The 14,988-nt window shown below is 40.0% G+C and overlaps 1 protein-coding gene and 1 long non-coding RNA gene across 12 annotated transcripts in view; one reads left to right on the forward strand and one right to left on the reverse strand.

Moving 5' to 3' along the window:
- Positions 1-14,988, reverse strand: part of HTR1F (5-hydroxytryptamine receptor 1F) — a 118,535-nt gene that overhangs the window by 53,316 nt on the left and 50,231 nt on the right. For all 3 annotated transcript variants that reach the window (XM_027784676.2, XM_027784675.2, XM_055802724.1), the window contains exon 2: positions 14,155-14,269. The gene's annotated coding sequence lies outside the window, so the exon portion shown is untranslated. The remainder of the gene's footprint in view (positions 1-14,154; positions 14,270-14,988) is intronic.
- LOC129784342 (uncharacterized) overlaps positions 1-14,988 on the forward strand; it is a 36,721-nt gene that overhangs the window by 7,256 nt on the left and 14,477 nt on the right. For all 9 annotated transcript variants that reach the window (XR_008746967.1, XR_008746968.1, XR_008746969.1 and 6 more), the window contains exon 2: positions 2,869-2,978. This is a non-coding gene — a long non-coding RNA (uncharacterized LOC129784342). The remainder of the gene's footprint in view (positions 1-2,868; positions 2,979-14,988) is intronic.

Here is a 14,988-nt window from a genome sequence, read left to right on the forward strand (position 1 = left end):
ATGCATTGTGCCTTCCTAGAGCATCATCTCATTCCAGCTATTGTCCTGTAAGCAACTGTCGGTGTGGCTACAGTTATGTCTTTCTCAGCCCTGCCCAACACAGGGGTGGTAAGAACTACGGAGCAGAAAACTGTCCCAAGTGAACGCCTATGGAAAAGGGTACAAATGAAGTACAGGTAGCATTTCCCTCAGGAACTTACCCGGTCCACCGTATTTTCTCCTGACATTTCAGGAACTCCTTGGCCATGCATTGATTTACCATAGATTTTTTTCCACAAATTTAGGTAGTTATTGTCAAATTCTGTGTTTGCTCCAGAGCATGCAAGGTCTGAGCAGCATGCATACAAGACCATCTACATCAGCTGGTTTGGTGGCCAGGTCTCTTGCTGGTGTGCTACACAGAGATAATGTCAATGTAGCTTCAGGTGCCTATTCTACAATTGTAATGTTTTCTTTTTCTAGATGAAGATTAAATTCCAGATGGCTGCTCCTTCAGTGTAGAAATTATGTATGCCTCTGTAGGAATATCTTCAACTGGAGTGGAAATTCCTGCTTTCCCTTAGGTGGCTTCCATGTTAATTTGCACATTGGCCTCTGCTGGCAATTTTTAACTGATGTGCTACACTTCCTATCCCTTTTGGCTTCTTACATGCTGCTCAACATTGTCTTGCCATGCCTGCTTTTACACTCTTACTGATGCACTTGGTTTGGTAAAGGAGTAACCACAGGGCACGCAAGGTCAAAACTGTTACTGCTCCAAATGAAAAACAGAATTTCAAATCAAGGAGGAGATTAACTTTGTGATACTGTCCTGTGAAAAGCAACACTAACTGTTTTTCAGCAATAAAAATCAGCTATATAACTGTAAGAAGTAAGAAAATAATTATCACAGAGAGATATTAATAACAGCACTTCTGAAATGTGCATGCATTTGGACTGATGTTTAAAGTGTGTTTCAAATTTATCTTAATTGCAGCTCTAAACTTAAAAGATGATGAAAATAGTATTACTTTTTAGTAAGAGTGGGTGGTGTTATCTATTAACATAAGTTTGAAGTCACACAGTAACATTTAAAGTCTATTTATAAGTGAAAGACTAACAAGCAGGTGAGTGAATACAGGTCAGAGAGGGGGATTAAAGAAAATGGGAATAATAACACCTCTGGCTTCATGGGCTGGTAAGACACCACTGCCACGGGGGAAAAGGATCAGAAAAATAACCCTGTGTCTAAGTAAACTGTGGATTCTTGCAGCAGAACACAATACCAAACATTATGACTGTGCTTTGCAGAGCTGTGCGCTTCCTGAGCAGCTTTGTGTTTCCTCCCAGAGGCAGGCATAAGGTACTTATTATTCAAATAGCTACCACTTATCCTCAATAATGCTTTCAAGGCATACCTGACTGAACTGTAAAAAACCCATCTGGTCAAGTGCTGGTTTAATACGCACAGACACTGGCTTGCAAACCACTGTAGATTGTTTTCATAAACTACAATTTAACAGTCAAGATTTAATTAAGAAATACATCAGAGCCTTTGGAATAAATGGGATAGTCAGGGGTGCTGGACAAGTGGGCTGTGTGACATGGAAAGGGCTGGAAAATCTATGCACTGACAGTTGTTTTCCCAACAGTAAACAAGGGCAGGATTGCTGAAAAAAGTCACCAAACCCCAGAACATCCACCTTACACATATATGCACATGACAGTTTTAATGATAGTTTTACATAGTTCTCATCACTGTCAGCCACATTATGTAGTTGGGTTTTGATTTTATCAATCTGCATATTGCAGTCCAGAAAATCCTGGGAAAAGGACACATTTTATGGCACTATAAAATCATCACTTTCCTGTACATTTTTCTGGTATTTTACAAAGATTATTGCATTCCCTGAAAATATGTAAGAGGTTTAATTTGAAATAAGATGTGTTCTTTCCTGTAAAAGCAAGCTGTCCAGCAGGCAGCAGGAGACAAAGAGAATGTTTAATTTTAAATTGTAGTGATTTAAAGTAATATTTGTATAAAGGTGCACATACATATAAATATTATTTTAAACAACCCTGAAAACTACTAAAGCTGAAACAAATGTCAGTTTTATATAAAATTTAGAAATACTGCAGCTTGAAGGACAGCTAGACATCCTTCATGGACACAAACTTTAGGAAAAAATTCTTCACTGAAAGGGTGGTCAAGCATTGGAAGAGGCTGCCCAGAGAGGTGGTGGGATCACCATCCCTGGAGGTGTTTAAAACCCATGTAGATGCTGTGCTTAGGGACATGGTTTAGAGGTTGGCTTGGCAGTCCTGGGTTAATGGTTGGACCTGATGATCTTAAAGGTCTCTCCCAACCTAAACAGGTCTATGATTCTATGAAACTAATGTAAATTAATCAATGTTTCTGCTGTAAACATCATGTGTTAAAACTAATCCGTATTTACTGTATTATCTCTGAATGCAATAAGGACAGTGCATTATCCTTTTCAGTAATGCAAAGCTAATGTTGGCTGTCAAAAGGCTGGAGTCAAAGACCTATAAAACAGTATCTTCTCTGAATGAAATCTAAAGGGATGTTTTAATTTGTTTCTGTTCCATTACTTCTGAATAAATTGTTTTGAAGCAGATAATGAATTCATGTAAATGCTAGTCTGATCTGATCCTAAAATTTCTAAAACCTTTCTTAAGAAAGATCTTTTTTGTTATTTTTAGAGTATAACCATACAGGTTGGTTTTTTTAGTATTAAAATGCCTGTGTGAAGGATTTCATAGAACAAACCAAGAGTTTTCAAAATTCAAGTTACCCTAAGTAAAATTGATTTAGTTGTGAAAGACTTGTTTAGAATCTTAAATATGTATTTTATGTATAATTTTCAGGGCTGCAATTGTATTGGCTTGTCCCAGATGTTTATCACAGGGGAGGAGAATCCTAAACATGGATAAAGTTTACGCATTTTAGTTTCCACTACTAATGTGATGATTTGAAGGTAAGTCATTTAATTTAGAACTGTTCAGAGATGAAATGTGCAAGCAAAATCTTCTGTAGTTTTTACACTCGGTGTAATGCATATTCAGTTTATGAGGCCACAAGCAACTCATTTTTCCTTTAGTTATGCAAGATAAATTACAGAGAAGCTCCACTGAAAGCAGTGGAAGTACCTGCAAGCACATTTTTAATGACAAGGGGCATGCCCTATTACAGACTTCATGAAACACTGGCTATGAATTTAATAAAACTGCAGCTTTCATTGCCACAGGATGCTGAAAGAGTATACAGCAACAATGGATTGAAAACAGATGGTGGCAAATTCATGGATAAAGATCCAACATTGTTATTGAACATGATGACTGTACGTGTAACTTGCATCTCAGGAATGTCTAAGCCTTTTTAAGCAGGACTGTCCTGATGTGACCGTGTTTAGAGGCTATCACAAAGGTCTGACCCAGTACCAGCACATTTTTTGCACCTTACTGAAAAAGGCCCTGTGTATTGACGTGGAAGATCTTATTTCTGTTTGTTCGTAGCAGTGAAATGTAAAGGACTTGAACAATGTTCTCTTTAGTGTGTTGGGATTCTTGTATTCAAGCTGGAAAGCTTTTACCAGATGGTTAATTGATTGAAAGAATGCTTCTAGCCCTGGAGAACCAGGCTGAAGAGTTTTCTTTATCTCATGGATCTGTTCTGCAACAACCAAATGGTGCAGCTTGGGCGGGTGAAGGACTGAATCCTGCAGCACTGTCTTAATTATGAAAATGAAAAGCATCGTTGCAGTCGAGAACTTGGGAGTGTCACCTGCAAGTTGTAGTCACACAACTGTGACAAAAGTAGCAGCTTCTCATTGAGCGATGGTTTCTGTGTGCGTGCTGCGGTGAGCCAGAGGCCTCAGCCATTTCTGTCCATCAGCAGCATCATTTGTTTCCCTTGCTTCAGCTTTAAGCTTTGCCTTTCTCCAGTTGGCAATAAGTGAGAGCGGCGCTGTACCGGAGCTCATACCACACTGAGGTATAAAAGTTGGCACTTGGCATGAGTCATTTTGTGTGTGCATCTCATGAGTGACTAATTGAATGATACAAGAGTCAGTAAGGTAGCCCAGCACTTCGGAGTACAAAAAGCCTCTAGTCAGCTTGATTCCCTTAGGTTTTCCTCTACATGCCTTGACTTTTCTTTTCATAGTTAGATCCTTAAGATAAGCTAAGGAACATGGATACTTCCCTATTTCCCCCAGAATTATGATTTTCCCTTCTGTAGGATAAACTGCTGAACTAGTTGCCAGCTTTTTCTAGCACTGAAGTATCTAAGATACCAAAAAATATTCTTCCAAGATTTTGCAGATCAGAAGGCTAATTTGTTTGAAACAGGCGTGGCTATACTCTGCGCGGCTGCTGGGCTGTGCACCTTTGTGTTTGCAGCACAAGTGACTGCAATCCAGCCACCCAGAACCAGCAACAGCAGCAAGGCACCAAACCCCCAAACCCAAACTCTCACGTGGCCTTGCTCTCCTCTTCTAGAGGCTGCAAACAAAACATAGAGAGCACAGGGCTCCTTCAAATCCACGCAAGGTTGGGTTTTTTTTCTTCTCTCTGCTTTCCGATAGGGACAGAAGCTGGTCAAAGTCCAAAGCTGCCATTCTTGATGGAAAAATGTTATTCCTATCTCCTTTTTTTTTTTTTTTTTGTCTTTTTTTGATTGTCTTTCAAAACCTAGGCAGGATATATCATACGCAAGGACTACTATTTAATTTTCTCCAGGGACAATTTGCTAACAACTTGAAAAAAAATTCCTCTTTCCTGTGCATCCCTCCTATCTCTGGTCAGTCTGTCATTGCAACTGGAAAAATCCTTTGGAACTGCTAGTGTGGAAGGCCGAGGGAAAGCTGGAAAAGTTAGAAAACAAGTATCACCTTGGGAACTGAAGTCCAATGGTGATCGTCAGGGGGCTGAAGTCAGGCAAAAAAAGAGAAACCACTCAAACAGGGACAGGGATTTTGCACGTGGGGTTTTAATGGTGCTTATCATAGCAGCGACCACTGGTATTTTCTGGTAGTGCTGTTTGATGCAAACGCCGGCTGGAAGCACAGCTCGCTGTCAGCAAAGGGGGCTGCGCGTGCTGAAGGGAGGTGGGTCGTAGTCACGCTGTTCTCGAAGGGTTTGAAGCCACGCTACTTACCGGGCTTCAAGTCATGATGTACAACCCAAGGGCAGCTGGGTACAGGAACATATGCATGTTACGTATAGAACAAAGCAGTTGCTTGTGGAAATATTTTTAGGGAAGTTTGTAACTGAAGGTGCATTTGATGCAAGGCAGATGTAAACTCTTAAATCCCTACATACGCGGACTTCAATAGCTTGGTGGAACTTCAGTTTCTGAAGGACTTTAAACTGTTACAATTCGCCTAGCTAAGCTGGACCATAAATATTCTCAAAACTCGTTTCTCCCAAGCTTTCATTTTTCCTATTTATGCTGAAAGCTCTTCAGCAAATGAACTACTTACTATTGTATGTTTGTTCAGTACAAGACGGGTTTCTAGGCACTACTGCAATAACATAATTATGAACAAATAATCACTCCAGGGTAATTCTATACAGACCTTCATATTCATGCTTTTGTACCTTAGATACAGTCACCATATATGTTCAGCAATTAATTAAGCTACTGGTTACAGTCACTGAGATACAGGGGCATACCGAGGGTCTGATCCTGTCTGTATACAACACGTCTGTAGGCTCCAAGTCATGCAGCTGTTTTATCCTTTTGAAACAAATTCCAAGTGCCAAACGTTGGCGCTTATGTTTGTGTGTCTTAAAGGCATCTAGGGAGAACAAGAAAAAAGTCCAGAAACAGCAACATCTCTGTGTTTATGAGCAAGAGCAGCAATCTCTCGTCTTGCCCTTCCTTCTTACGGGTCAGTTCAACATCCATCTTCCTGAGCAGCATCTCAGCATCTGGCCATCAGTATTGTCGCGAAATGGTCACTTTCTTTTATTTTAATTACCTGCCTGAATCCACACCAGATTTCTTAGCTGCTTCCTTATTTTATGTAATGAATCAGTGCAATAACTGCTAATTATTAAAGTATAGAAGTCATTTTATGAAGACAGTGATCAAGATAACTGAAGACATGAAGTTCAAATATGGGTTTAATGCCTCCTCCTGGTCAAACATAGCAGTTTTGTACTTTAGGGTTGCCTTTTTGTAAGATGCAATAACAAAATGCAAACTGCTTAATGATTCATTTTTTCTTAATTATATTTAAACAGGTAATTTCTGATTTTGTTTTGTTCTTCCTATCCTGCTGCTGGTGGTTTAGATGCAGTTAAAGGGATAATGTGTGTGTTTGTCCAGCTTAGTAGTATATGTATTTGTAATTTTAAAACTAATCCTGTTCCAAAGTGAAGGAAATACTATACTTGTAACTGACCTTGGAGAACTGGACATTTATTTGCCTGGTCAAGTAAATAGCAAGTCCCTTTGTGATCTTAGTGAGCACAGAATTAAATCTACATTTCCAGCTTGGTGCAGGGATAGGCAGAGATCTGATTAAGACTGTGCGAAAATTTCCATTCCAAAGCCCTGCTTTCAGGGCTGTTTCCTCTCCTGTTCTCTACTCTCTAGGCTAACCTTCATCAGCTGGTTGACATTTTCAGTCTGCCTTGGGTTATTTTTTTTTAAGGGCAGGAAAAGAAGGAAGAAACATTTGCAGGAAAAATGTTAGAAAATTTTCCAGGAGCAATTTTTCTAGAGGCAGACATAGAAAAGTTAAGTTGTTTGGCCAATGTAAACCATCTGTGAATATTTTTCTTCACTGAGAAATTCTAGCAGACCTTTATGACCTTGGTATTTGACAGGGGATGACCTTCCTGGTGAACCACATGACCATGATATCTTTGTGGAAGCTTAATTAAATTTGAGTTACTACAAAAAACAATAAAAAATTACAGTGTGTACAGGCTTAGTACAGACTTTATAGATTTTTTTTGACAACTAAATTCTGCAAAGAATACCAGTGCGAAGTTCCTGTTTACTCATAGGAAAAATTCAAGGCAATGTAGTTCTATCTGATTTCCAGGATATCAGCAGTCTCTCAGGTGCTCCATCATCTCCAGCATGTCAGCACTCTCACTGAAGTATCCTGCTTTCTCAAACAATTCTTTATTGGCAGATTAATCTTTACCAACTCCTCTGGGTTACAGCCATAACAAGGAATCCTGTATTTAGAATAAGTAATATTTTCAACTGGCTGCCTTGCATTTTTCCTCTACAGAGATATTGATCTTTCTTTCCAAGGACCTGAAAGATCCCAGGGGAGAAATTTCTAGTGATAAACTCAATGAAAAACCAACACACTCTTTCAGGACAATACTTAAATGCAAACTTTGATTTTTATGGGTTATAGCCCTTAGCTGTTATGAGAGACTGGGCTTACAACAACTGAGAGCTTTTTAAAAACTCTGCAGCAAGGACTCTTAAAGCATACAACAGCCATCACCCAGAAGAGCCCATGGAAATTGCTACTTATGAAAGTAAAGTTTAACATTTTTTCTTGAACAGAACATGCTGCCTGTTCCCCTGCACCTGGGAGATTGCAAAAGGTATTTGCATATGTTGATATACTCCACGAATTTAAACGTTGTCGTGTCGCGTCCGTCCCGTACACACACCCACACACACCCCTTTACTATGTTTCTGTTAAACCAACATTCTTCCTGGAGGTATCCACTCCTATTAAATGAGAAAGTTTCATGCACCTGTTTACATAAAGGGAAATGCAACTCTCCAGTTTTCTAAATTTCCCAGTTCCTGTTCTTGGGATCCATCTCACCTGCTTTTAGGTGTCTGCCTAAGGCAAAAGCAACATGATGCTTTGATCTGTGCTAGACAGGTACCCTTTGGCACCTTAGGCACTCGTTATGGGCAAAGGAGCGAGGTAAATATTGGGGTGAGATTGCGCTGATCTGTTTAGACCAGATGACTGGCACCTTACGAGTGGCTGTTTCTTTCCTTTACTGCCGAAGGAAGCTGGAATGTTTGGTTCAGGTACAGATGTCTGTCTTTGGTCAGGTGAATCTGACCCTACATTTGCAGGTACTAAGTATTCACAATTTGACTGAGATCAATAAGGGATGTGTGATAATTTTCTGCTGGGAAATTTACGGTTTTGAGGTAGTCAGCAGGAATAGATTCTACTACAGCATCATCCTGATGTTTAGTATCCTAAGAATCCCACATTTTGGAAAGGGAAAGAGATGTCTCTTCTCTGAAGTAGACTGCAGTGCAACAGGAAAAAAACAAAACCCAACTTTATTACTGTATCTTAGATCCTGAATAAAATCCCAAATTTGAGCATTTATCTGCTGAGCCTTTGAAAAGAGAATCTACTGAGCTTTGCTGTACCAACCTTGTCTGCAATAACAGAGCTTAGTTTAATTCAACTAAACATGCTCGGGTGATGACAATGTGGTGTTCAAAACAGGACACAAACTTGGCAGACATATGGTAGTTACCACCATTTTTAGAAACACGTTTTAAAACTCTGAACAATTGGCCTCCCGATTATTATAAATGTATGTATTTTACTGAAATAGCAGTAACTTGCCTTCCCTTCGCTGTGGTGTAAATGACCCCATTCATTTGGAGCTAAAATTGTCCTCCCTGGAGTACACTGACTTCAGTAGAATTATAACTTGCATGATTTCAGCTGATAGAGTCTACTGCAGCTATAACCTAAAGAAGTAGTGTATTTCTTGCAGTATATGATAAAAGAAGCACTTGGCAAAGGTCAGCTTTTCAGATGTCTTGTAGAAATGTCATTAAGTACAGTCTTCTGATAGGTCTTCTTCTGCCTCACTGTCTGCACCAAGTGTCTGGAATTCCTGATAGAAGTGCAACATCTCACTGACTTTGTTAACTTCAAGTTAGAATGTTCCAGTATAATTAAAATAACCTCAAAGTCAAATTTAGCAGGTAGGAGTTTTGCTAAAATTCTTTGAATGAACTCTATTGTATGAAAGTAAGACAATTTTTAAATTATTGGTCCTTCTGAATGTGGCTAAGACTGCTAAGATTTGAGGGAATGTCAGAGAAAATCCTAAATATTTGAACAAAGAGCCCTGCTAAAGCTATTATTTTATATTAACGGGAAAAAATAGTATGCCAAAATGAAACCCTTCTGCAAGCAAGGCCTATCTGCATTTCAGTTTTGCATTTTAAATCCTAGCTTTTGTCTACTGTGATAACTCCTTGTTAAGCTGTCAAAAGACTGGGTCAGTGCGTGTGTTAACGGAGTGCAGGTACAGTGATCAGAGAAGAAACCATATGGCCAAAAGGTTGGAATGAGCTCTAGTTCAGTGCTGAGGAAAAACATATACCTACCAGCATTGTTGCTGTCTATAGACTCCAGAAATTGTTTTATCTGAGCCATCTACAACTAGGGAAATGCTAATATTTACATGGTGACTTTCTGTATGGACATCTATATGTCTTTCAGTTAACAGATTGCTGTGAAACAAAAAGATGGACAGCAGGCAAGTAACTGTGGTCAAATGCAAATATCAGGAAAAAAAAAATCTGCATATTAGATATAAACTGTTACACAGTGAGATGGTAAGCTAACGTCTCTGTCTTGCTGGAGGTGCTTGTACAGGGAAGCTAAGTACTCCATGACCTTGAGGTTTCAGAGCTTACCTGCCCTCCTTACATAGGCAGCAATATGTGAGCTTGATAGGCTGGCGCTCTAAATCTGCATTGTATTCCCCTTTGGGAAGGACTAAGGTACCAGAGAGTCTTCTTGCAGATTTCCAGAAGATTTTGTTAGCCCAAATGATTTTCTGGCTTCATACACACACATTTAGGATGCATTATCCTGGACCCCAGCTTACAGAGATCACGGCAACCTCTGCGGTATTGCAAAGGTCTCTGGATCGAGGTGGCTGTCAGGAGATTGAGCAGTAAAGAACATACCAGCTCTGAAGAGCTAAGGGTTGAGTTACATGGAGCACTGCAAGGGTTAAACTCCATGGCATATTCTCAGCTGACCATATAGATGGACTGGTATGGTGAATTTGTTGATCAGCATGAGCCTGCGGGATGCTTTAACCAGCATCTGGTAAACTTCAGGGTTTTCAGTACACTCCCATCAGTTGTGTTGTATTGAGCTGAGAAAATAAACCTTGAAAGATCCAAAATGAAAAGTAACCCCAAATATAATTCGGATAGCCTAGTGTCTGGTGTGTGTCCCAGTGAAGGCATTAGTTAGCATGTGTTCTTACGGACTGCCCTTAGCCTAGGAGATACTGAGCACCCTGTATGGTCACAAAGAAGAAAAAGTTGGGAGTACATTCCAAAACAAATAGATGGTAAATATTTACGTGGATTACAGAAGAGGAAGTGGCACAATATAAGCTTACCAGTTGTTGGAAGACACTAGAGCTTAACGTATTGGAGAGAAGTTGCAAGAATAGCTTGTCCTCTTGGAATACTGCTGGGGCCATGTATTCCAAGTTCAGGGGCTTCACAAGCTAACTGCTGTCCACTGAACTAGCTTCAGTCTCCAATTATTGAGGTGTAAGAAATATATGAAGAGCCTACAAATATGCTGGTAATTTAAATGATAAATGCTGATAAGTACTTTTCTCCTTCCTGCCTAAGCTTTACTCAAAGCCTTCCATTAAAATATATAATTGAGTATCTAGACAGTTGCATTTTGATTTGCATCTATTGCCAAAACAATATATCTTTCAGGTAAGACTTTCATGCATTACTTTTAATAATAATGATTTAAATTAAAAGACTGCTTCCATCAGAATAATGAAGCAAGATAGCCAAGAAAATAGCTATGTGCCTGAGCACAGAAATTCATTAAAGTAAGAAAAAATCTATGAAACGGTGATGACAATGAGAAAAGTATCAAGCCTCAGTGTCGACAATACTGAAAGCAGAGGCTGCATTTAGGACTTACTGCATGGGAGGGACTGTTTTCTCTTTTCAGAGATCTTTCTCCTTTTTTAAATTCTGAGAAATCAAAGAAAATGTTGTCAGCTCCATTACTTTTACATTGCCAGAGGCACACGGGATTTTACTAGCACAAAAAAGGTGCCTGACGGTGCTATAAGGAATAATCCTTTATTTTACTTATGTGTCGGTATTAATGATTTCCCTTCTTCCAATACTAAGAAACATATGATTACTTAATAAGGAAAAACACAACCTGAATTGAAGAAGGCAATTCAATGTAATCAAGATACTCCACTTTCTAATTTCCCTCCTGGTCTCAATTTACCTATCTTTATCTTACAAATAAGTTGTCCTTATAAAGCCTTTTTTTAAAAAAAGAAATATTTGAACAAGTGCTCTTCATTAAAATATTTGTGCCTTCCCCAGAATATAAGGAACTCACATAGCAAGTGCTAATGAGACACGAGCTTGCCTTTCAAGTGTGTTCCCTTTTCCTCCTGTGTTTATTTCTTTTCTTCAGCCAGGCAAGGCAATAGTTAATAAAAAGTGACACTAACATAGCAGTAGTACCTGTCTGGTACTTCTCTGCATCCCTACCTGTCTGCCGAGCTGTGCTGCTGCTCTTGACAGGCTGTGGGGAGTCGAGAACACAGAGGGTTTACAGGAGGAGCTGACACTCCGCATACATCCAACCTGAGACAAATTTTATAAACCTGATATGTGGCTCCATTGACTCCCGTGACTATGCAAAGGCAAAAAGGTTCTGCCTGGGACAAAACAAGCCTTTGCTGCTGGAGCACAGGTTATATGAAAGTGCTTTATACGACACAAGCTGTTACAAAGCATTCGGTGCACTAAAGTGTGCTGTCAAGACCTGTTTTCTTTAAACTGTCAGTCTGTCATTGCCTTTTGGAAACTAGCATACAGCCAGCAAACTCATTTCCATCAAAAAAAAAGGAAGAAAGCCCTGTTTATACTTCCATTTCCTCCTACCAGGTAATGTCTCTCTAAGTTTCACCACAGGTGAACTAATTCTAGTACAATTAACAAACAGCCAAGACTTCTCTTGTACTAGACACAAAACCATAAATAGTGAGAAAGAAAGAAAGGAAGTAGGTTTAAAAAATGCTATGAGAAAAAGAAAGAGAAGCTTTCAAACCAAACATTGCCCACACCTGAATCTGCTCCTCCTTTTCCATATCATGGGCAGAGGCACTAACCCCCTACCCACAGCTGGGTCAGACGCTGCTGGCTTTCATGGCTAAACCCAGTGCAGACCAGGGCATCCCTTTCGTGCAGCCTAGCACCCAATATACAGGCTAATACTCTGTTGGAGGCAGAGGGCATCATCTACCTTGCTGTTTTCCTGAAGACTTGACAGTTGTTCTGCCTTGCTGCTTGAGTCTTGTTGCAGTTACACAATGAATTTCTGATTTACGATGCATTCTGTAACTTCCTTTTAAAAAGCTAAATTAGGCAGCAATGGGGTGAGGTTGCAGATCAGAAGAGCTCCCGTTTAGTTTCTATTTCCAGAAATTGGGTCATTCATCCTCTCATTTGGTAGGTGGAGGAATTCCTGGCCAAGGTAAATTCCAACGTACAAGTTTGGGAACTTGGTCTTTCCTTATGCGTTCTTCAAGGCAACAGGGAGGGCTTGTAAAGGCTGAAATGGGTTTGTATTCCAACCTATATTTCACTAAAATCTGTATGTTTCACTAAGATCACCATGAATCAATTAGGTGACTTTATTTTTGTGATTAATTTTTTTTTTGTCAATTTTACAGTTGCCCAGTGACACTTTTTAATTGTTCTGTTACTATAAGCACAGCAACCTTGTCTTTGCCTCTCTCTCTGTAAGGGTTTTAAAGTACACTGTTGGATCTTTCAGACACCCAGAGTTTGGACCCAATCCTGAGATGGCAGGATTGTGTTTCTAGAACTTGTGTAGATATAGATGAGGGTAAGAAGTGCTGGACATGTGTAAAGATCAGCCTTGAGGGTCTGTTTCTTCCTCTAGCACAAAAGTAATGAGATTGAATACCCCAGGAAGAGTATCTTTGAATGTCACCTGGTGGCACATCGCTCTGCTCCCTCTCAGTACGTGCAATTTTCAGGTCCACTTAGGAGCAATCATTCTTCATGTACATTTCTCAGGCAATTGACTGCTGAAGATTTTGTTTCTTGTTACTTTATTATCCAGACATCTCAATGTTAAATTACTATCTTGTCTCTTGATACTGTTGAGGGAAGTTTTACCCTTCTGTTTTTAAATATTTTTGTATTCAAACCAGTTGTAAGTGCTTTATGAAATGTTACAATTAAGCTGTGGTATTTGAATCACTATTGGAAAGAAGGATTTGGGGGTTTCATCTTTGGTGTTAAAAATCTACAATTATGTGCTATGGGAAAAGTAACTTTTTGCAAAACTGCACATGGCAAAACCACAAATAAAAACAAGCACACAGTGGCATGAAATGGCCACAGGCCAACAGAAATGTGAGAAAAATTTTCTCACAAAATATTTTTGTGATGAGCTAACATCAAAAGATTTTAGGTTCAGCTTGGCACTGAGAAATCTGGTTAAGCAAAGTAATGAGTGCTGCTGTGCTTTTCATCTTCAAAATGTCTTACAAAGGTTAAGTCTTTAAAATATATCTGTGAAATGAAGCGTTATATTACCAACATTGTTTTTTTCCCCTCAGTTGAAGTGGATGTTGAGTGTTTAAGTGTCCAAGGCCACAGAGAAGGACAGACCTAGGACTGCAGACTAAGCTTCTCTTGCAGTGCCTGAGCTCAGACTGTGCTGGACATTCTTCATTTATTCAGCCATCCCGTCCATCAGCCGCTGATCTCCTTTTCTCAGAGTGATTGTCCTCTGTGACATCTTTTCCCCAGCTGGACTGCAGCTTTCCATCGCACCGTGTGTACTTGGATTGCCCGGTTAAGCCCTCAATAACCCTGCAGGTCAACCCTCCCCTGGCTACATTTGTCTGCTCTATCACTTCGGGCTCCTCACAGTGCAGATTTTTCTCTCCTCCTGCACTATAAGGAAAGGTCAGTCTTGCAGAGCTCAGGAAAACTCTCTATTCAGTGTGCTTTGCAGAACTCCTATGGAAGACCGGACTAAATTCATTTGATCATCTTTAAATTATGTCCATCCCTCACAAATGCATGTGTGTGGTCTCTCTGTATGAGGATAGAAAGCAACTCACCATCTCCTGTGTCTGGAATAGCCTTGGAAAAGCTGTGTCTGTGCCAGGAAGCCTGGGGACCGGACTGGAAGTAGGAATTAAATCACCCTTAGTAGCACTGGATACTGCCAAAAACCTGCGAGAAAGAAAAACCGTCAATACAGACTCTGTAAGTGACAATGGAATATCTCTACTTCAGGGAGAAGGAAAAAAAAAATCAGGAGGCCTAAACTGTAATTTGCAGGATCTTTTCAACTAACCGGGAATGGTTCTTTAAAAGCTTAGAGGCCAGTGTCAGGAAAACTCCACAGGGTTCACGTAAGAGCGTAGCTGGTGATGCCTGAAACTCTTTGTAATGGCTAATGGCCAGCAAAGACCTTGCAGGATTTGATGCTCCAGAAACTGGCTCCACTTGAGGTACTCAAGAAATCAAAAAAAACCTGACCTGGACTTCTCTGAAGATAAATGGTCAATAAAAGGAAAAGGAGGAGGAAGCCGGTGCTCTTTGGTGCAGCCAGTAGTTCTAGCATCTCTCGTGCTGTTAGAATCCGAGCGCACCCGCGAGGTGCTAATAGTCAACTCACACTGAGCGCAGTGGGAGTCCAGGGCACGTGGTGTTTTGCAGCATTAGGAATCATGTTACTCAGCTAAGGACATAAACATGCCAGAGTATGTGCTGTCTGAACTGCAAGGCATTGTTTCTTGCTTTATCAAAATATTAAGGTTATTTCCCCAAGCTAGCAGTGTCTCACAGTAAGCAGCTGCCTAAAGAAGAAATATACTGCAAAAGGGTATGCGTTGTGAAAAGTCTGCACTGTGAAAAGCAGAAATAGAGCATTCTACCAAGAATAGGCT

The sequence above is a fragment of the Falco peregrinus genome, chromosome 4 (genome assembly GCF_023634155.1).
Source record: "Falco peregrinus isolate bFalPer1 chromosome 4, bFalPer1.pri, whole genome shotgun sequence".
Taxonomy (NCBI): domain Eukaryota; kingdom Metazoa; phylum Chordata; class Aves; order Falconiformes; family Falconidae; genus Falco; species Falco peregrinus.